Raw genomic sequence first — 22,435 nt, forward strand, 5'->3', positions numbered from 1 at the left:
TTCTTGACATTCGTAAAATAGGGTGGAAAGAACAAAACCTCTGACAAGATTAAAAACAGGTAAGTAAGGCAAGGTGACCCTGCCATGCCCCTGTCAATCAGACCCTGACCCAGGAGAAAAGATTACTGTGCCAAGGGGAAGAGGTGCACTCTGTTCATCTCGGGGCAGGAAATTGCTGAGCGTGGAATGTAGACACTTCAGTTTCTCCAGTGATTGAACAACTCAGGAGTCAAGGCCCTGGGGAGATACTCCACCTTCAGCACTTCCTGGGAACGCGCACACCTGCCTTTCACTTCTGCTTTGACGACGAAAATAAAAATAGAATTAGACCGAAACCTTTGATGATAATTCCCAAAATGCGGGAAGACAGTTCCGGTAATTGCCATGAACTCAAGGCCAAAATCCTGGATATGGCCCGAAGGAGGGAAGAATGCAACGTGACAGAGGCGTCTCCGTAACTCTAGAGAAAGGGAGCTCAGGGCTCTAAGAGCTGAGAGAGCTCTCTGGGGAAACTGCTGTACAAGAGCCCTGCCCTGCCCTACAAATCTGAGTGGTGGGGGAAAATGGAGATGGGGGGGAGGGAGGGAGAGAGACAGAGAGACAGACAGACAGAAACACAGAGAGAGGATGAGAGAGAGAGGGGGGGGGGGGCGGGGAGAGAGAGACACAGACAGACAGACAGAGACAGAGAGAGGATACATACATGCACATATATATATATATATATATATATATATATATATATATATATATATATATATATAGAGAGAGAGAGAGAGAGAGAGAGAGAGAGAGAGAGAGAAAGAGAGAGCGAGAGCAGGGAGAGAGGAGAGCGGGGAGAGAGACACAGACAGACAGACAGACAGACAGAGAGACAGACAGAGAGAGAGAGACAGAGAAGAAAAGAAGCGGAATCACAAAGACCCACCAATAGCCTAGGTGCCCATCGGCAGGGGGATGGGTGAGAATACATAGTGCGCTATTATTTAGCTAAGAACAAAGTCATGTTCATTTCAGGAAAACAGAAGGAACTTGTGCTCATCATCTTCAGCTAAGTAGACGAGACTTGGAAAGACACACATCCCATACTTTCTCTGCTTTGCAAAAACTAAGACTTAACAATAATAAAACAGACACCAAAGTAGCAGGGAGACCATTTGGAGAGGGGAGTAGGGTCAGACTGGGTGGGGCAAGGTAAGGTAAGGGTGGCGGACTGGCCAAAGTACATGAATGCCCGTGTGAAACATACTGAAGACTGTCTCTGCACAGCTAATATGTGCAACTTGCTTATGCTATTAAACGTTATTATAAAGAATGTGCAAGTGCCCACATTAGCAGCTTGTCTGCTGCCAGGCTGTGGCCAGATGGTGTGAAGAGGGATCCTGCCCTGCCAGGCAGCAACCTCAGAAACACAGCCCTGCTGGGTTCCAGGAACACACTTCTCTGTGGACCTAGGCAGACCAACAAGGATCCAGACGCCTCCACCACTGGACTTGGCCTGAGGGTGCATAACACTTCCAGGGTGGAAAGTACACGAGGCCAGAGGATTAAGTTACCACTGTAGTACACTGCTTCAACTCTCTGGGGGTGGTTTGCATTTTCATTTGGATTTTAAAATGAGATTTTTAAAGGACTGGATGAACTCTTCATTTTTGATGGTTCTCTCAAGGCCATTATTCTGATATTTCTCCAGATGTCTTCACCAAAGTTTTAAATTGATATTTACTAATCTATAAATTTTTGTCATAACATATATTCGATCATATTCTCCCCCAGGTCCTCAAAGCTCCTCCCTACCTCCCTACCCTCCCATCTTTATATTATTTTTCTCTTTCTCTCAAAAATTCAAACCAGACAAACTAACTTAAAAAAAAGTCAAAGAAAATGGAAAAAACAGAACAGAAAGAACTCAACAAAACATGGCATCCGTTTTATGTTGACTCTTGGGCATGGGATCCGCCTTTCAGTGTGGTTGATACATCTAGTGACAGTATATTGGAAAGAAAATGATTTTCACTTTCCCAGCAGATATCAGCTGCAAATAGCTCTTGGTCGGGGTAGGACTCAGGGTCCACCTCCCCATCTCAGCACTAGGATTTCCCCCGGTGTGAACCTGCGTGAGTCCTGAGAGTGTTGTCATAGTCTCTGTGAATATGGGTATCAGTTCTGTTGTATCTGGAAGATGCTGTTTCCTTGGAATGACCATCTTTCTTACTCCTCTGCCACACAGACCTCTGAGCCTCGGGGGGAGGAGTTTGATGAAAACACCCCACTTCCTTCACACTGTTCAGTTGTGGGTCTCTGTGTTAATACCCATCTACCACAGGAAGCATCTCTGATGAGGGCTGACTGGTGCATTGATTTATGGGTATAGTAATAAGACATTAGGAATCATTTTATTGCTATGCACTTTTAGCAGAATAACAGCATTTGGCTTTCCCCTAGGCCCATAGCCTACCCAGGGTCAGGTTCTTGGCTACTGTGGCAGTTTTGGATATTGAGTCTGTCTCATGGAGTGGCTCTTAAAGCCAATTAAAAAACAGTATTTGGTTACTCCCATAACATCTGTGCCACTATTGCTTCAGCATATCTTACAGGCTTGTGTGTTGCTGTCATGAGTTATAGGGCTTATAGCTGGGTGATACTGATGATTGATTTTCTTGTCCTGTAGCTCATGAGGTACCTTCCAGCACCATGAAGGCTAGTCAGTAGGGGTGAAGTTTTTTATTTAGTGCCAGCTCAATGTCTCCATGTTCAATGATATAAGTAAGTTTTGTCCTTTTACCTAAAGTTCTTCCTTGACCTAATGTCACAATTAGGAAGATTGTTAGGGAAGCTTTATGTAGATAAGTAATTTCCTTTTGTGTAACAGATTCAGGAATCAAATCTAACCCTTCCTCAGCAGAGAAAATGTTTCAATCCCCCAAAAGAAATAAGCTTTATCTTGCAATTGATCAGGGGCTGAGAAACAGCCTCCCTCCCAAGCCTGATGGCTGGACTGGACCTTCTCACAGGGCTCCCGAGAGCGGTGGCATCACACTGCCAACGTGTGAAGCTGGCATCGCACTGCCAACGTGTGTATCTGGCATTGCTGGCATCGCACTGCCAACGTGTGAAGCTGGCATCACTGGTATCATTTCAGCTCATCTCTTAACACCTGTGCTCAGGGAAGGTCAAGGAGAGGTAGCCTCTCTGCAACTGTGCACCTGACATTTCTTGCAGTCTATGCCACCCCAAGCCTTCTTTCCCCAAAACCATCTGGTGGGAGAGATGCAAGATCCTACACAGTAAAGCACCTACAAACACGTTCTTGATGCTCCTCAGTTCCAGAGATTGTATGATGACAACGATTTCTTGCAAGGTTCTGGATACACAGGAGCCCTAGAAGCTAAGAAATACATGTGCCATGGAAGTTACAGTACTCTTGTGCTACTCTGGAATCGTGCAGAGTGTAGAACTCATATCCATGCATGTAACATTCAAAAATTAATATTCTGAGTCAGACTTTATTTAATTTGAACCAGCTGTCAGCCTGCACAGCTTTCTCCTATTTTTACATTCATTTTACATTTAACACACCCTGAAATCATTGTAAATAACCACGCTCAAACTTTTCTTCACATATATAACATAATTAATTACCCTGGTCTTGTTTTGTTCCTTGGCGATCACAAATTACATTACATTCAAATTCAACTTAGTGGAAAAGGATGTTAATTTTTCCAAATCCCCTTAGCCCAAGACAGAACACTTGTGTGGGATTAAGTCAAGACTTCATGACCAGTATTCCAGGATTTACAGACAAGCCCTGGCTTGACAGAGATGCTCTTTATAGCTGTCTTTCTCCGCTGCTTGAAGCAAGGGATAGCAGCATAAGGTAGCAGAAGCCTTCTCTTTCAGAACGTGTGTCTGGGGACAGTGTACATAGTCACGCTTCCCACAGTGCTGGCTGATGTCATTATGATTGATTTTTCATGGATGTGGACACTTGGTATCTTTCAGTTATAAAAGTTAAATGGCTTATCTCCTGCTTGTGCCTAGTTACAGTGTGTGTGTGTTAGCGTGTGTGTGTGTGTGTGTGTGTGTGTGTGCTAGCATGCGTGTGTTAGTGCGCATGTGTATATGAGACAGATTTATAAAGCTGTCCATCCGTTCCCTCTTGGCGCCATTACTCCTCCTGTCACCCATGGGACTCCTGTGTGATCCTACTAAAGAATGGGCTGCACCCATGAAAGCGGTTTGAGGCTTGAGGTCCCTCCCTGCACAATAACCTAGGCCATAAGCCATCATCAAGGGTTCTGTCCATGACAGGGCTCATGGGAAACCGTTACTGCCCAGGTGAGTGACCGCCCCGAAGGGGCCACCCTTCAGCCAACTGAGAGCAAGTGGCTAAAAGCAATGAATTCAGGAGTCTCAGTTCTCAGCTTGTTATTAGGGAAGTACAGTAACTGAAGGAAGAGATGGCATTTTTGAAAACTCTAAAAAGGTCCAAGTTGTAATTGTGAGCTCTCTTTAAAGGATGAGAGAGACATTTAAGCTAAGTGGAGGAAAATGTCGGCAACCGACCCATGTCTGAAAGCAGCAGCTTTGGACCAGGTAATGTCCATAGCAAACAGTGATATCGGCAGCGGAAGGCCAGCACTGAGGCTGGCCACAAGACCTGACTGAGGCCACCAGTTACAGGGCAAGTGGAATGCCCTTTGCTGGCTCCCATTTCCACCATCTGAGAAGGTTCCAAGAAACCATCTGCTCCAACAGTGAGTGTGAAGACCTCAGGACCCGGAGGACCACTTCATGTGGGAATGTGGCCTCGAGAAGCCACCTCAGGACACGGGACGCACCCCAGCTGCAACTTCTATTCCTGGCCAGAGGAAAATGAGCAACTGGCTTTGGGGCTGATTTCCAAAATTTTTGTTGTCAGATGAGCTGGGGACCAGTCCTGTGTGTCAGAGATCATGGTGGGAGGCCTGGCTTCCTCTCAGCATGGGGGCTTGAATTAGACAGAGGGAAACCCAAGAGAAATGCCCAGTTTAAATGAGCATTTAAGACTAGGAACCAGAAGTCTATGATGTGTGATAGGGAACATTCTACCACAACAACAGCAATGACAACCATAAAGCTTTGAGTATGTGGCTCAAACTCATTCTCAACACAGCCATGGGACTCACCATTGCTCCATTCGTGAGAAATCACAAACCATCTATGAGACTTTTTCTTCTTTAAAGATGCAGTTTCTTGTAGCCTAGGCTAGACTCTGGAACTTACCATGTAGCCAAAGATGACCTTGAACTATTGATCTTTCTGACTCTACAAAACAATGGGTAAATAAAAATAGTAATAGGGTGCGTTTATGGAATAATTTGAATAAGTAATAGAGATTGCTTAAGCATCATCACCGCTGCACCTGCGGTGTTCCCTAGGAAGCTCAGGCAGCAGCTTTTACAGTTTGTGTTTTGAGTTTTATCTGTTTGTTTTTACTTTAAGGAGAGTAGGGGAGAAATGTATGACTTCTCAGGCATTGTGATTTAAGTTTTGAGCCCTGCTCACCACCAGAATAAAGATATTGGGCTGCACAATGGGCAAATACAATGTTACAAAGCAGGCAAGCAAGCAAGCAATGGAACCATCCCAACACCCACGCTCTATACGGCAGTATTCTTAAGTCTTGCCACACTCAACTCACTGTGAATTTGTGCAGAGGGTACCTCATTGACTTGACAGAGCATGTGAGAAAAAACATATTTAAAATGGAGAGGCTCTCCACAGAGTTTTAAACTGCTTATATTGCCATTATTTATTTGGTTTTCACAGTTTATTTGTTCATTTCTTTTTATTTTATCATATTGAAATACCAAATCCAGACAAGTTGCTAAAGTAGCAAGCTAAGCTCCCAGCCCCCTGTACTTTGAAATGAACAGTCCTTAGTGAAACAAAGTTGCTTATAACTTTAACTACAAATAAGTATGAATATAATTAAACGCCTCTGTGTAAACACAGATGTGCAAACATTTGTAAATCCACATGGGATGGGCGTAACTCCAGTGCTGGGAGAGGTGTTTGAATCCTCAGTAATGACTTCATGATGGTGAAGCCACACTGGCACCAGCGTTTGCCCCTGTTTACATGGCACGTGAACCCTCTGCTTAGGACTCAGACTTCTTTGGGTTCTGAACTTCTAATGCTTCTCTGCTCAAACATGGTCACGAATCAGAAGGAATTGTCAAAGTCTCCGGAGATGATGGTGGAAATCATTCTCTTGATTCCTCATACACAGGGAGGAATCACTTTTCAGAGGTGGGACAGACCTGCCTTCTGTCTGGGCCTTCCAGGAAAATGGCGTGAAGCAAGGATTGAATACTTTCTGTATGATTCTCTTGCTGTTTGTTCTTACTATCAGCTTTTCTTTCCTGGGACACCCCTTTCTGAGCTTGGTAAGGGCTGATGACGATTGGAAGTGTGGCCTGGTGAACCTGACCCTGGTGACTGCAGAGCCCTATGAAGCAGCCTCACACTTAGTGAAGCCTTTCTGTTCTTCACTAGCGTTCCTATGTCAAGCCTCACCTACCCTACAGGGCTCTAACCTTCTTCTTACAGTTCCCAGCACTTGCCATGAGCCTATTCCCCTCCAATCCATCTTGGATAGTCACGGATGTCTACCAGTTCTCTACTGTATGCGTTCCCTCTCTGGGAAGGGTGGTGGTGGGGGAACAATCTACCACCTCTGTACCCCAAAGTCACCGACTGCAACATAGACAAAATCTTGTTGCTGCAGATAAGATCTTGTACGTGGATCTATTTTAGGCTATTGGGAAGTATTGACAACTAGACTGCAGATGTGACCTATACTCCTTTAAATCCTATACACCTTGAGAGGTCTGTGCCCTGTATATTGGGCTTCATCCCGGAGCTGGGGATAACTAAGGGAATGTCTCATTTGTTTTAAAGGAATGCTCCCCTATAACCTTTTAAACATCTGGTGTAAGACAACTCAAAAGAATGGGTGCATCAGAAAATGTGAACCCCAAGGAAAATGAGCACTACTGTGGGGGAGGGAGCCCCAACTGTTCTCATCCTGAGAGGTTCAGCATCTCCATGGTGCTTTAACATACTGCTGCGTTTCTCCTGGAGAACAAGCAGCCACCTTCTCCACGATGAGCCAATGGCAGAGAGGAGGAGAACACAGCATCTGGTTCTCCTGGGGTGGCCCAGGGCTCCCTGGGAGAACGTGCCAGCAGCTCCATGCTCACAGCTGTGTCTGGTGAACACTCTGATTTTCACAAAGTAGCTAAATATTAGCTATAGCTTTCTGATTTCCACAGTGCAAGTATACAAAGTGTAAATATGTTTTAGTCTTTAAACCAAAGATTTGGTGTCTCACTGGCTGGTGTCAGGTCACTTGGTCAAGAGGCAGCACTTGGTAAGGCAGCTTCTCACACTAAGGGGAGCGAAGACTTCTAAGAAAAGCATTTAGGAGTTTAACTTACTTAGGTCATTTAAGAATTGACTATATTTTGTAATTTCTTTATTTTGAAGTAGCTCTTATTTTCCTGTAATTTGTTTTTGTCATCATTTACTAAAGTATAGGCCTGTCAGAACTCTCAGATCCTGAGGGGGGAAAATGTATTGTTTGTAGCCTTTCATTGCTCATTCACGACTTTTCCAGAACCATCAATCACCTCCTTAAGGCGGCCCAGCCACACCTCCCTCCAGGTTCCTCTATATCCCTAGAAAGACACTGCTTTTGAAACCCTGTAAGTCTGCTGAAAACGGACCTCAGTCATGAGGCCCATACCGGCCTGCTCTGGTGGAGACCAGGGCAAGCTTCCTGGGGGAGATGGGCCACTGTCCTTTTGAGTTCGTGCTGTCATTTTCTAAGTGGCTGCTTTTCCCCAACCTGTTGGACAGTTTATCAAAGTGGCTCTCCCTCTGGCAAGCCTTTCGAGCATAGTAAGCCTCCATTTTCCTACCTGAGAAGTGAAGGAGTTCTTCAATTTCAGTTCTAAAATTTTTATAATTCGAGAAAAGATGAAATTCTGGGTGAGATACCACTTAGAAAGTAAAGTTAAATATTTTATGGGCATGCATTGAAGGGAAAGAGAGATGCATGCACTCCTGGCTTGGTACCTTTTACTCTATTGTTTTGACTTTTTTTAGTAAATAAAGGGGCCTGAGTTGCAATCTGTTAAAGTTCTTTTGAGTCCTGATAAATTTCTTTTTAAAAATTTTTAATAGAGACAACCAAGGCAGGCCAAGTTCTCCCTGGGCTCGAAGCTTCCTGCCTGCAGCCCTAACTGGCAGTCACCTCCAGGATCCCAAACATGGTGCAATACAAAGTTGAGTCCCAGCTGGAGGCATGTGTGATTTGATATGAGAGTTTCCAGTTCCCACTTATGCCCCTCAGGAGGGTCCCTCAGCCTGTGCCAAGAAGCTGTGGCCACCTCTTCCCAGAGGGGAGCTTAAGGAATGGCGGGCAAACCTATGCATGCGGGTGGTGTTGTGTATGGGAGGGCCCACGGCATCGGACAGAGGGGCACGGGGGTGGGAGAGAAGAACATAATGTGTCTGAAGAAACGTCTCAAGAAACCTGTTTAAATTCATTCTTGATTGATGCTTGAGAAATCAAGATTCCATTGCCCAGAGCTATGAGGCAATCTAAGGGCTCCTCAGAGCCCACCGTCTGCCATGGAAGATGAGTCCGAAGATTCTAATAACTTACAGATGATTTCAGATGCAGCTGGGTGGGGTCAGCTTCTGAGGCCTAGAATGGAGGGAAGGAGGAAGCAAGGGGAGCAGATGAATGGTCAGTCAGAGGGAGGGAGGCAGCAGTGTAAGGTAACTGATACCTGGGAAAGGCTTTTATCAATTCTTCCGCCGAAAACAGCAAAGATGGAAAAAGAAGCGAAGTCAGCCAAAGGGAGGAGTGGTTATGGACACATCAGACATCCACCACGATCTGTTATCACAGGTAAGAACTGTCTAAACGTCAAAGACAAAGATGATCAGGATGCATAACCACAATAAAGACCCAATTGTTGCTTATGAGAAATCCACTTTCAGGTGGGGCTTACAAAGGTACATGTGGATCACACGTAATGTGACGGAGGAGACACCGTGCGAAAAATTCATCAAAAGTAATTGGAATGAACACATAAACTTCAGACAAAGGACAGAAACGTGAGCTTAGGACCACTGAGCAATATGGCCAGGCAGAGAGAAGCTCATTTTCCTGCATGGGTTCTACTGCTTTCTACCCATCCAGGAAAATAATATCAGCTAGAAATTAATGCGTAAAAAGGAGATTTACTTCCAGAGGTGGTGGTTTGTCTGTTAGCATTTGGGTGTCTAAGGACTTGAGGTTTGGCCTGGGCTGTACGGTGAGACCATGTCTCAAATGAAAAAGCAAAGAGGCAAAACTTAAACCTGACCTTTGCCCTGCATATCTGCTTGTCTAATTCTGAGAATTTAGGAAATAAATCATCTCCGTGGGGGCAGAGGAGAGCAAACTGTACGTTTGAATCCCTACCTTTCAAGTTCTGCAGGTCCTTAGTTCCCAAATCTGCCCAGTGTTTGGGGTACGGAGGGCCTTGCTTTACTCTCTAGTATTCTGCAGAACCACTGAGCCCCAGAAGGTGTTTAAGCCCAGGCTTGCAGAACAGATACAATCAATGAAGTCATAGCTAACTGACCCCTCCAGGTGCGTACCATCTGAAAGCAGAGCCTTTAAAAGGCAGGTGGTAGATGGAGTTGTTGGCAGCGGGCCAAAGAATGTGCCCCACCAGCTGAGGAATGGCCCAGCTCTGAACACCCTCTCTTATTACAAGATGCTGGCCACACTGGGGGGAATATGCTGGTCCTATAAACCGTAATCACCCAAGGCTCCTCTGTGGATCGGACTAAGACATGAGCTGGATGCCCAGCCAAGGAGTGGCTCCCTGAGAGGAAAGAACTCTGTGCGAGGAAAGCCCGAGCCAGAGTTGCTGTTAATCTGAAGGGAAGTTGGCTCTCAGCTATGAACTGGGGAGCTCGTGTGTGGCTCTGAACCACACCATTGCGACGGGTTCACCCTCCTGGGTTGGGGACAAGGAACACTGCACGCCTTTAACTGTTGTTCTTTGGTGTTCCTGTGCAGCCATGTGCCATTGAAAACAAAGTAAAGGACAGAGGGTGTTCTGCTACAGTCCGAGTCGGCACCTTCTGGTATTGTCTAGAACATTTCTGAGACAAACAGTGCTTAGGCACTGCCAAGACCAGTGGAGCCTGAACTTGTCTGTAGAAAATGGGATCCCATCTGATTTTTCTCTCTTAAACATCAAAAGGAATTAACAGATAATATGGCAGGTGTGTGTGTGTGTGTGTGTGTGTGAGAGAGAGAGAGAGAGAGAGAGAGAGAGAGAGAGAGAGACAGAGAGAGAGACAGAGAGAGAAAGAGAGAGAGAGCTAGACAGGCCCTGGACACCCCTTCCTCAGCCTTGCTTGACCATCTCACACAGGCAAGGATCCCCTTTCCCTCAGTTCCAGACAGACACTTTCCTAAATGAACCATCGGTAAAAGCCCAACCGGCCCTGGCGTCTCAACATACGACGTGAAAATTAAGGAATGATGAAAGTGAAACGCCCATATTTCTCTCCATGTGTGCATCTTCATGAACTCTTATAAAACAAGTACACGCTGAAGGTCTTCTCCGACGGGAGCTGCTATGAAATCTAACAGCAGCGTCAGAAGTTTCCAAGGTCCCCAGCTAATCTGAGCAATTTTTGAAAGACTAGTCCAAACCGTGTCTAAACACAGAGAAGTGTACTTGACCGCTCACAAGCGTTATTCCAATATTTCCGAGTATGAATCTCAATGTATAATAAATGAAGCCTTACAGAATCATTCTGAGTTCCTGGCTCAGGTTGATTTGGTCAGCTATTAATGGCTGGGGTAAATGGTGTTTGCGCATACTTTTTGTATGTGTGGAGGCGGTAACCTACATATTTAGGAGTTAGATATATTTAGAAATGACATAAACTTTTGGAGCATTGGCAACAGAAAATCGTGGTGAATTCAACACTGAAATTACATCTACCCCGTGTTTCCCGCGGCATCTGTTTCACGTTCAGTGAGAGGGAGACTGAGCAGCAAAGGGGGAAACGGATCGGGGCTCTGGATCTCTACCTGCAGGATGGTGCGGCCGTCTTCTGAAGTGGCCTCTGTTGGCTTTGCTAGAGGACTCAGCTTGGTGCGGGGCAGGGCAGTGCAGTACTGAAGATGACCGCACCTCACGCCGTCCTGAGTGAAGGGCTTTACAGTCGGGGCTGGGCTTGGCTTCTTCCCATGTTCCTATCAGTCTCCCCTCTGTCCCATCTTATTCGACTGCCTTTGAAACCATCTCAATATTACATGAATTTCTATGCACCCTCATTTTGGTTCAACCCACCTGTACAAAATTCTAGAGCCATCTCTGGATGACCCCAAGGGTCTTTATCTTGTAAAACTTTGGCCTTAGGCCAGATGAGGAATCATTTGCCTCGTGTGTGTGTGTATGTGTGTGTGTGTGTGTGTGTGTGTGTATGTGTGTGTGTATGTGTGTGTGTGTGTGTGTGTGTGGTGTTATATACACCATAGACTTACTATTTTGGCAAAGATTTAAAAGATAAATTAAGTACACACAAAGAACTGAGTGCAATTCTTAGCATTCAGAATGGAGGTTTATTACCAAAATGGTCACCTTTATTGCTTTTGTGAAAATGGAGAGAATATTGGTGGAAGGTGGGGGACTCAGTGGTGTTCATCTGGGTCCCTGGGGAGAACCAGTAGACCTGCCCTTCCCTGCTCCCCCAGCAAACCCAGTTCTTCCCTGAATTACTTAGCACTTGATGGTACAATCCCTATGGAGGCCAGCATTGTGGACTCCTGGGTCCCTCCCCAAAGGTGCGCAGCCCCCTCTTCATCCTGGAGCCCAGAAACAAAGACTTCATTCCTATGCTGTGAAGCTTCCATGAAACTAATGGTGGCCCTCCACTCCTACCTGGGATATTCTGATGTCTTTGACCATGACAGGGGCTTTGGAAGACCCAAGGTACAGAATTGAGGGTGAATGGTCTGTGGAGATTCAGTGGTAACTTCGGATAACTTTGAATGTTCTTCTGACTCTAACACTGGTCCAGTTTATCACTGGGCGCATGACCTGCGTCGTCTGGAAGTGACTTGTCCGTCTATTTCAATTAAGTCCATCTGCCCGTTCCTGCCCTTGGCAGTTTTCTCTCTCCTAATCTTACCTGGCTGAATCAAGGCACGGTGTTCTGAGTCAGCAGGATGGAGGCGGACTTCCAGAAGCCCATGTTGTAATGGGAGAATTAGATGAAAATACATAATTAAGATAAGGTTGCTATGCTAAGTGAGAAAATATATGCAAATTACCTTGAAACCAGAGAAGCAAGCCATTTAACTCCAGTTTCAGGGACTCCTTTGCTGTGTGTGACCCTGTGGGAAGCCAGGGTGGGCTGAGCTGCAGCCCCGTGGAGCTAGACTCTGCTTGGTAGGCAGGAAGGAGCCCAGGCAGTCAGAGTGAGCAGCATTATAGAGTGGGAAGGCTCACGGTCGGGGTCCTGCAGCCCTGCTGACTCATCTACAGGCCTGGACACAGTGTGATGTGCAGAGAGAAAAATCCTAGGCACTAAGTAGTTTGGGGAATATGGGGACCAAGGAAAAGCAGTCTCTCTCTGTGTGTGAGATCTGTGCTCTGAGTTCAGTCTTGGAGACACTGGAGAAGTGGGAGAAGCCACTTCAGGTTTTACCCTGGAAGAGAAGGGAGGGTGTGCAGTTAGTTTTCTTCCATTGCTGGACTCTGACACAGAATGGCAGATAGCAAAGTAAAGTCACTCAATACAGGAATATTAGAATGAATACAGACTAACTGTGGAAAAGTAGGCTGATTCAGGTCTATGACAGCAGAAATATACCTGGCGGTGGGTACAAAGTTATCTAGAAGAATGGTTTCAGCTTCCTAACGAGGAGCTCATGGGCCTGTGAGCGGTAATCGGATGTGCCCATGTTAATTGCAATGACTACATCAAGGTGTGACAGTAATAGTTTATTTCATGAAAACGTGGAAGGGAAAACCTCTCTGGGCGGGAGCCAAGAGCTTTATTCCACAATGTACTTTATAGGCCTCACAGCAACAGCCCTGGACCCTGTTCAGAAGGAAAGCATATAAAGTCAGAGCTTCCAAAACAGAAACCATAAACGCTGGGCTTTGGTTTGCTTGTGTTGCATAGGAAAGGGAGGAGGCACGCCCTGATATAATCTATCCAGTCTCTCCTCATTTTGTCCAAGCCTACTCTCTTGGTCTTAAGCCTATTGTGACTCAAACAGTCCCACCAGCTATAAGAACACAGCCATAAAATACAGGCCAGAGGGTTTGCCATCTGACCAAACATACCCTTGTTGTGTACAGAGACCTAGCAGAGCTCCCATACTGCCTTTTCCTTTAGTGTCTGCCCACTCCTCCCTGCTAAATCCTTACTTGGGAGTGGATGATGCTAAACATTACTTGCATAGAAGGCATTCATGGGGTGCAGGACTTCTTTGCACGTTTTTTTTTTTAAATCTTTTTAAGGTTACTGCAGTGCCTGAATTAGAAACATTAAACGTTTGGTAGTGCTGACTGCTACCACATAGGTGCCGTGAGACCTACTGTGCTTCCGGTGATGCCGTGCCATGAGGAACGCATCCTCTTTGAGAGGACACTGCTGGCTGCCCTGCCGGGGTGGAGAAGCAAACTGTATGTGAACAGAGGCTTAAGACGGGTGGGGGATATGGCTTCTTCACAAAGACGTGATCCTCACCCTTTTCCCGTGCCATTTCACACGTGTCTCATGTCTGTGTCTTCACACAGACTTACTGCACTTACAGCTGAGGAGCTATCAGGCCCCCGATTCAGACTCATTCAGGTCCAAGAGAGGCTGCTGTAACTACAGTGGTCATGACCGCCTCACTCCCCTCCAGCGTTCTGCTCATCACCCCGTCCTGTCGGGTGGCCCTAGAACCATCTCAAGAGTCTTAAATCCAGTTTAGAGGGCAAAGCCGCTTGTTCATTCATGTGTTAAAAGGAGGTGACAAGGTCTGTTTCTGAGGTTTTTCTTCTCTACAGACAAGGAAATTCTATGGGTCTTCCCAGTGAACATCCTCCTACCCACCCTCCTCTCACCAGCCTGCGGTACAGGACCAGTATCACTGCAAATGCTTCCTCCAGACAACGGGGCGGGGTAAGCAACAAGATCAGGCATTACGTCATGGAAAATGCTCACAGCCTGCCTGCCCAATGTGCTCCAACTAAAGCGTCCTCTCCTGTCAAGGGTATTTGATCCATAAAACATGAAGAAAACATACATGACACATTTGTGTGTGTGCAGTTACAGATGTGCCAGATAGAGTGCATGGGTTTGGAATGACTACTGATAAATCACAATTAATGCAGTGATTCTACATGAATCAGATTTTCTTTCTGTTCCCTCTATAGACAATTACATTAAAAAAAGTTACTTTGTACATGAAAAGATGGTTAAATAATATGCAAAAATTGAGAGATGAATTTGGAGCCTTCTAGGGAGCTATGGAATAAATCACTTGAGTATTTTTATGCTTGAGGTACCTTAGAATGTATACTTTGCTGACATCTGTCTCCATGTTGTGACGAATGCTTGCTTCTTAAATGAACTTTCTGTGTGCTCCCTAGTGTTGAGGTAGATCACACGCTACATTTGGCTGTTGAATGCATGGTGTATTGATACTTTTGAAGCCCTTTGGGGGATGAAGAAGAAACAGTTTTACAACTTGTAGCACGTCCTCTTTTTAGGTGAACCAGCGCCCCCTGGCGTTATCACTCTTCTGAGAGGCCACAGATGAGCCAGGTCAGGGACTCCTTCAGCATTTGGGGGAGTCCTGAGGTTAAAGGCAAGCAAACACTACCAGACAAGGGGGCGATGCTCTCTTTATTTGTGGGAGGAGCTGGAATCCTGGGGCCTGTCTTCCTGGCCTCATACCCTCAGTTCCCTCTGTCCCTCTTCTGTCTTCGGGGACTACCATCCCAGCCCCTGTTGGAACCGTGGAACAGGCATCTGAAGCTCTCATCAGGTTGGGAGGAGATAGAGAGAGCCAGAAGCAGGTCCTAAGGACCCAGCAGGAGTCCACCTGGACACTGCTTGGTAACTGGCAGTATCGGGATAGGGGGCAAATCTCTGTCCACTTTCCTGTGTATAGACCCAGTGTGTCATATACTCATCCCCCTAACCCAAACAGATCATCCTTAGAGACTTAGGGTGCCATGGGCCTGTGGACCCAAGGAAGAGGAGTTTCAGTTAGATATGGGTCTCTCACTTGTTTCCTCCAATTGCAAGGGTTTAGCAGAATAACTTACTGTGTGTGTGTGTGTGTGTGTGTGTGTGTGTGTGTGTGTTGAGACAGTGTCTCATGTTGTAGTTTATAGTCAAAGCTAGCCTGGAACTCACAGTGTAAACCAGGCTGGCCTTGAAATGGTGGCACACCAACCTCAGCTTCTCAAGCACTGGGGATACAGTCGTGACCCACCATGTTTGGAGTTTTCAGTGAGTCTTAATGTGTTTTCATCTGCACTGTTAAAATGAGGTATAAAATGGCGCCTTCCTGAGAGACTGTAGAGCTGGCCCCACAGAGGCTTGTGGAGCGCCCGCCTGTTTGGCTGCCAGAGCCAGATGGCTTTCTTTCTCCTCTGTACCCTCAGGACAGGCCCCCACCATGCCAGGGCGGGTATATCTCCGCATAGGGCCAAGCTGTCACACAGACGGTGGTCCACGGACATTCATTCCAGAGGGTCCATTCTCTCCACGCTGAGGCAATGCATGGGAACTACTTCTGGAGTCCCAGCTCAAGGGCTGGGCACACATCATTCATGCTGTTTGTGGTGATGTGTGGCCATCTCAGGACATCTGTAGTGACCCTTGTCTCCTCTCAGGGGACAGTGCAACTCCATCTTCCAGCTCAGGAATAAAGAGCTCACTGCTGGTGGCTCTGACCCTTTCCCAGCAGCTAAGCAGCCAGGCTTCTACTCCATTAGGCAGAGATTAATAACCATCTGTTTATGTCTCATCTGTGGCTGTGGGACACGGTGGCAGTCAGTCACCTGTGACCGCAGTGTCTGAAGAACAACAGTGCTGTTCAAGCTGTCCACCTGATTTATCACTCGGAGGGGTGGGAGGAGAAGGGGTTACCACAAATAGAAAAGGTGCTTCTCCGGGCGTTATTTATGGCTCCCACAGGGCCTGACCCCATGGCGTGGCAGCAGATTCCAGTAAGTGGACCTTGTGATCAAGGAGACCTCCTCCCTAGGTGGTGGCCATGGATGTAGGCTGTGGGCAGAGGTAGCTCTGGTGCTGGCCAGGGACAGGCTAGCAGTGGCTGGCAGAGCTGGGCTCTTCCACTCTGACCACAGGCTGGCCACTCAGGCCTTGCCTGACAGGGTTTACACTCTGTGGGTGCCCACTGACAAGACGGTACCCCTCCTTCCTATACCCACCGCAGGGCTGCTTTAACGTGAGGTTAAAGACTTGTCTTGTTTGGTTGTATCTCGTAGAAGGTGAATAGGCCAATAAGAAATTTGCTGTGATAGATGCTAAAACATCCAGGGACCCACCTGGCTCAGCGTCAGGGACCTAGCTTCTGGGACGGACTTCCAGCAGAGGGAGTTCTGTCCCTGCCTGAGGCCATTGCTCTTTTCCACCTTTCTTTCATCAGTTCCAAAAGCAAGTCAGAGCATGTGACACGCCACCTACCATTTCCCAGCAAGTGAGAATGGAGAAATACCCTAACAGCAACGTGGCTTTCTTGCTAGAGACTTTTCTCCTTCAGCGCGGGGGCCTTTTTTCTGCACCCCACAGGCAGCCCTGAGGTGAGAAAGGCTGATTTAGGAGCCGGGTAGGGCTTGCTAATATTTGGAAACCGCTTCGTGTCCATTTGGCTCGGCCCTTCAGGCGCAAGTTGGTGCCTGTCAGCAAGAGTTATCACAGGCGGCTTCCGCAGGCAGCTGGTCAGAGCAAACAGAGCACAAGGCAAGGCTGTGTTCACAGGCTCGAGGGAAACACACTAGAACACCGTCCTTTTGTTCCATTACCTGGCTATGGGTCCTATTTAATTTCTCCTAAAAAGAAATCTGTGAAAGCAAGGTTCAGCACGCACAGGAACACACTTGAAGCAAGAGGAGCCCCAAAGTACCAGTTGCAGCCGCGGAAGGTGGCTCTTCTGCTTCCTGGGGCCAGCAAGACCTCAGCCTCCCCATGGTGCCAGCTCATGGCTGCTTTAGACTCCACCACCTCAGAGGGTGCAGGAGCAGTCAGCACAGGCTCTTCCCATGGGGTGGGGGGTAAGGCCAGGCTCTCAGCCTGCAGGGAGGAAGCTTGCTCTCCAGCGAATGGGAAACTTCTCTGAGAAGGCAGGTGGGGTTGGGTTTTGTGTTTAGTTCTGTTTTGTTTTGGGGAGTGAACAGGGTGAGAGAAATACATTTGGTCATCAGATTCCCACCCCGAATGTGAGAGCAATGTGTGTCCATCGCCGCTGTAGCTGAGAGGTGGACTCGGAAGCGCATGCTCAGAGCCTCATCCCGGCATCGGCACTGCGTGGACAATTGAAAAGGGGCCTGCGGAACTTCTTCCTCCCAGTGGAGACTTAAGTGAGTGGTACCAGGTGTGGAAAGGAGTGCGCCTGAATTCAGCCCGAGAAAAATTGGGTATCCCTGCCTCAAGCGTGGCAGGCTCATTATTCATCGCCTGGCCTGTTGTCTCGAGGAGGAGCCTCCGCGTCATGCCCACCTCTCCTGGTTCCTCAGGGAGGGGCCTCTGCATTATGTCCTTAAACATCCACCACACACCGCCTCAACCGTGTTTGTGAAAGCTGCAGTTTGAAAAATGAGCCTCCCAACAGAATGTGATCCCGTGACTCCAGGATATTTTTAATGATTGACCCCCAGAATTGTGGAGTCTAGGCCTGCTCCCTGGGGGATCTGTTATCGCAGAGACTGGAAACTAATATACACCCGAAAACGTTCCCCAGCCACCGGGCGGCAGACCACAGGCCAAACCCCTTTCTTCAGTGTTCTTTCAGCCTCTGAGGGTCCCCGCATCGACTAGGGTTTCCCATGATGGAAATGGTGCCGTTTCCTTCTTCACGGGGGACAGAGCAGAGATCTGGGATCCATGTTCTAATCCAGAATTACTGAGGAGAAAAGCTGGGAACCATACTGAGGCTCTAGGATCCTGGAACCCATAGGTAAACATTCTCCAGGGTGAGACTCTGAGCTTAGACTGTGTCTGGGACCGAGGACCCAAATGTACCTAATATGAGAAAAGGTTTCACTGGTCCTCAATACTTAAACAGAAACCAAAGCCCCGTTCTGAGGCTGCAAACAGTCCCCAAGGCGGTCCTCAGGACCGGCTTCATGCCTTTCGTCTGACCTGACCACACAGGTATTTTCAGCTTCCAATGTTCTGTTTCAAATCTTATTTGTCAACAAGTACGAGTTGTTTAAACACATGCCTCTAAACTTAGCGGCTTTCTTTCTTTCATGGCAGCAATAAGAGGAAAAAAATGCTTTGAGAATGCTTCAGAGCAAAATCTGTGGTTTGATTTTTCTATTTTTATAAAGGTTTATTGCAGCGCCACAGAAGTTGGCTGTATGTGTTACGAATGTGTCAGCTTCACTGAGAATAGCAATTGTTAGGCTGTGGTCTAGACTTGACGTATGTCAGCAGCCCTGGGATTATTCCAAGTCTCCTGCTCCACCCCTGAGCCTGGGTCTCGGGTAGATGGTCCTGGGGTGGACAGTCCTTCTAACCAGCAGCTTGTTGTAGCTAAGTTTATCCCAGCCACACAGGAACATTCCACTATGCACTGCTTATCAGATATTGATAAATATCGACCACATACTAAATTGTATAATGCGGAGCGGGCTTGCTGAAAAAGGCAAAGGTCATTTTCTGTCACTCAGCAGACCTGAACGCCAGTGGAAACACAAAAGGCTAACACGGAGGGAAAGGAAAATGAGGCCAGGGCTCCCAGGGCTGGCTGGGCTGGGAAACTATCCTATTCATCCTATTCCGTATGCCTAGAAACTCTTAAGCAGAAGACTGGGGGCGGACCGAGGATGAATCTGTTTTCTTTGTATCTTTTTGTTCTGTTTGCTCTTTGATTGTTAGAGCCCAGAGCTAATTAGTGGAATCTTGAGAGCCCTTCTGAAACACAGTTTAAGAACCTGGACATTAATGGGGTCTGGTCTCAGACACGGGCTTCAAGCAGTCTTTGTTCAAGGAGAATGCCTGCCACCTACTGGCAGAGTCCTGAACTTCTCCAGCAAGCTCTAATCCATCTCTTTCACTGAACTGGCATTGAGGGTGGCCTCGGTCCCCTCAGCCAGCTCTCCAGAGCAGGGTGTGTGCAGATGGAAAACGAGAAATTCCCCTGGCCTCTACAGCCCAGAGGGGATATCTGAGAGGCCAGTGGGCTTGATGGTGTCCCAGATGCTTCGGGAGCTTTTTGCAGGGTCTATAGGAGGTAAGAAGGAGGAAGATTCTACAACATTAAGTTTCGGAAAAAAGTCTCGCTCCTCAGAAGGGTTTTACGGTGGTTGGAGAGATTTCCCAAGCCCTGCCTGAACCCCACAAACCTTCACTTCAGTCTTGCTCCAGGAGTCCAGTCTTGAAGGCACAGAGTATAGTCAGCAGCCTTCGGCTTTGTAGGAGGCATCCTTGGCCTCTCTGGCTCTTACTGAGACAAGGTCTGACTCCCCAGGAAGTCTTGTATTCAAATTATGCTCTCTCAGGAGCCCCACTGGCCCCAGCAGGGATGGCGCAGAAAGTCAGTAGATGCTGAGCCCTGCTGGTGTGTGCCCTCCGCTCCCACACAGCGCAGGTGCCTGAGCGTTGGGCGCATCTCAGGCCCCACTGCCCTGGAGCCGGTGCCAAGCTGAAGAATAGAGGATTTGTGTGAAGAAAAAACACGAGAGGTGGGCTTTGCTAGCTTTGCAAGAAAGGGGATGCCCATCTCGTGGACCTACTATGTCCTGTGCTGGTCTTGTCTGTGCTGTTCTAACTGCTACCTGCTGTGTCCTCCTTAACTCCTCTTAGCGGAAGAGAGAGCCCTGGGGAAATAAACCACACCACAACAGCATTACCAGCACTACCTTAGAAGTACAGCCCTAAGGAAGGCCCACCTAAGAAACGCCACCACCTTAGCCCTCCCAGCTCTCCCTGGAAACGAGTGTACATGTGCAATGGCAGCGTACAGTGTCTGCAGGGTGTTGGTCTCGGTGTGCAGCGCAGCAGGATAGATACCAAAGGCCCAGACACCCTCACGGAGCTACGAGAACCCTAGACGGAGCTGCAGAGCCTCCTTCAGGGTAGAGCACTGCTGGGGCACAACGCAGAGGTCCACTGAGGGCCTTCTCCCAACCTGGGAGGTTGAGCTCCGAGAGGCAGAGAAGCCAGCAGCTGGCTGCAGGAGATCTAAGCTGGCCTGACCTGTCTTTAACCGCTATTGTGTGGCCTTTCTAAGCCCCAGATGGCTGCATGCCTCACTTCCCTTTGGTCAAACAAGAGTTCCGATGACAACAGTTGGAGCTGTAAATGGAATTAAAGATCGATATCTGGTCACTTGTTATTTTATCACTTTAGTGTGGTACCACGACTTTTCTAAAGCGGGTGTGGCTGCCCCGCTGGAGCTGGGCTTTTGTTGGGGAATCCCTTCCCAGGGCATTCCTTCAGGCCTGAGATGGGAGTCAGGACATGTGACTTTGCCCTGCCGTGTGCTTCACATGAACCCTGTGAAGTATGCCTCCCTGCTTCATGCTCAAGAAGAACCTCTTTCTTAGCAGTTTGCGTTCGGTGGGCTCTCGCAATGTCCGCTCTCCAACGTTTCCTGCCCATGCCTATGATGGTGCACTGACATTTACTTTAACTCTATTTCCCTGTCATGTGACTATTCAGGCTCATTACGACGTTGGAGCACGCCGTCTGCAGAACCACCTGCCACCCTGTAATCCATTGCTTCTCTGGCCATGCTTGTCATAAATAACTTTGCCTCTGTAGACGGAGGCTCTCTGTTCGTGTCCTGGCTGCCCAGACCTAAAATAATCGCACAGAAATTGTAGTAATTGCAACACTGCTTGGCCTATTAGCTTAGGATTCTTACTAACTAACTCTTACATCTTAAATTAACCCATTTCTATTATTCTATGTGTTGCCACAAGGCTTGTAGCTTACTGGCAAGGTTCCGGCGTCTGTCTCCTTCAACAGCTCATGGCATCTCCCTGACTCTGCCTTCTTTTCTCCTCTATCTCTGCTTGGAATTCCACCTTGCTCTAGTCTGTCCTGTCTTAGGCCCAAGCAGCTTCTTTGTTTATTAACCAATAAAAGCAACACATATCCAGAAGGATTCCCACACCAGCCCTCTAGTCTAGTGAGCCTCACTTGTTCCACACACAGGAATCAGGCTAACATTCCCCAGGAGCCTGGCTGCTTTCTTGCCCCTGATCTCAACTTTCAGTGTAACTACTGAGGACACACCAGTCAGGGTTGATTGGCACCTCCTCTAGAGTGGCACCCGTCAGGGTTGATTGGCACCTCCTCTAGAGTGGCACCCGTCAGGGTTGATTGGCACCTCCTCTGGAGTGGCACCCGTCAGGGTTGATTGGCACCTCCTACAGAGACACACCCGTCAGGGTTGATTGGCACCTCCTCTAGAGTGGCACCCGTCAGGGTTGATTGGCACCTCCTACAGAGACGCACCCGTCAGGGTTGATTGGCACCTCCTCTAGAGTGGCACCGTGTAACGGTCATACTGACGCTGCCACACTGTAGAGTCAGAACCTCTTAGATGGGTTTATTTCAGCAACACTCACCGGGGGTCGCCACCCAGCTGTGTCTGTATTATCTCTGTGGGACAGTGGCTGGAGTCACGTAATCCACAGTACCACGCTGTTGTTTTTCTCTGTGTAGCCGTAGCCCATCCATGACTACACTAAGCCTCACGCTGGATTTTTTACAATGATGTTTCCAGAGAGATATGACCTCTAAGAGTTCTGACGTCCTTTACCTCCCAAACCCAAGTGCGTGCATTTCTGCTTCCTGAATTTAAATATACCTCCTTAGTTCCCATGGTTCCCTTAAACTCTGCCTTTCTTTCTGCCCGTTTTGGTTGTTTTAGGTGACTTTCTCATTGACTACAGGAGCTTTGGGGTACAAAGGAAGCATTTGGATACACTATTCCAAAGCCCTGAGCATTTCAAGGAGGGAGACTTCGCTGGCATTTTATGTTGTTTTCCTGATTATTTATTGCATCACCTGCTGTCTTAGAATCTATTTCCTGAGTTAAATTACCATGATGAGAAAAGCAAATTGGGGAGGAAAGGGTTTATTTGACTCATTCTCC

The sequence above is a fragment of the Microtus pennsylvanicus genome, chromosome 1, assembly GCF_037038515.1.
Source record: "Microtus pennsylvanicus isolate mMicPen1 chromosome 1, mMicPen1.hap1, whole genome shotgun sequence".
Taxonomy (NCBI): domain Eukaryota; kingdom Metazoa; phylum Chordata; class Mammalia; order Rodentia; family Cricetidae; genus Microtus; species Microtus pennsylvanicus.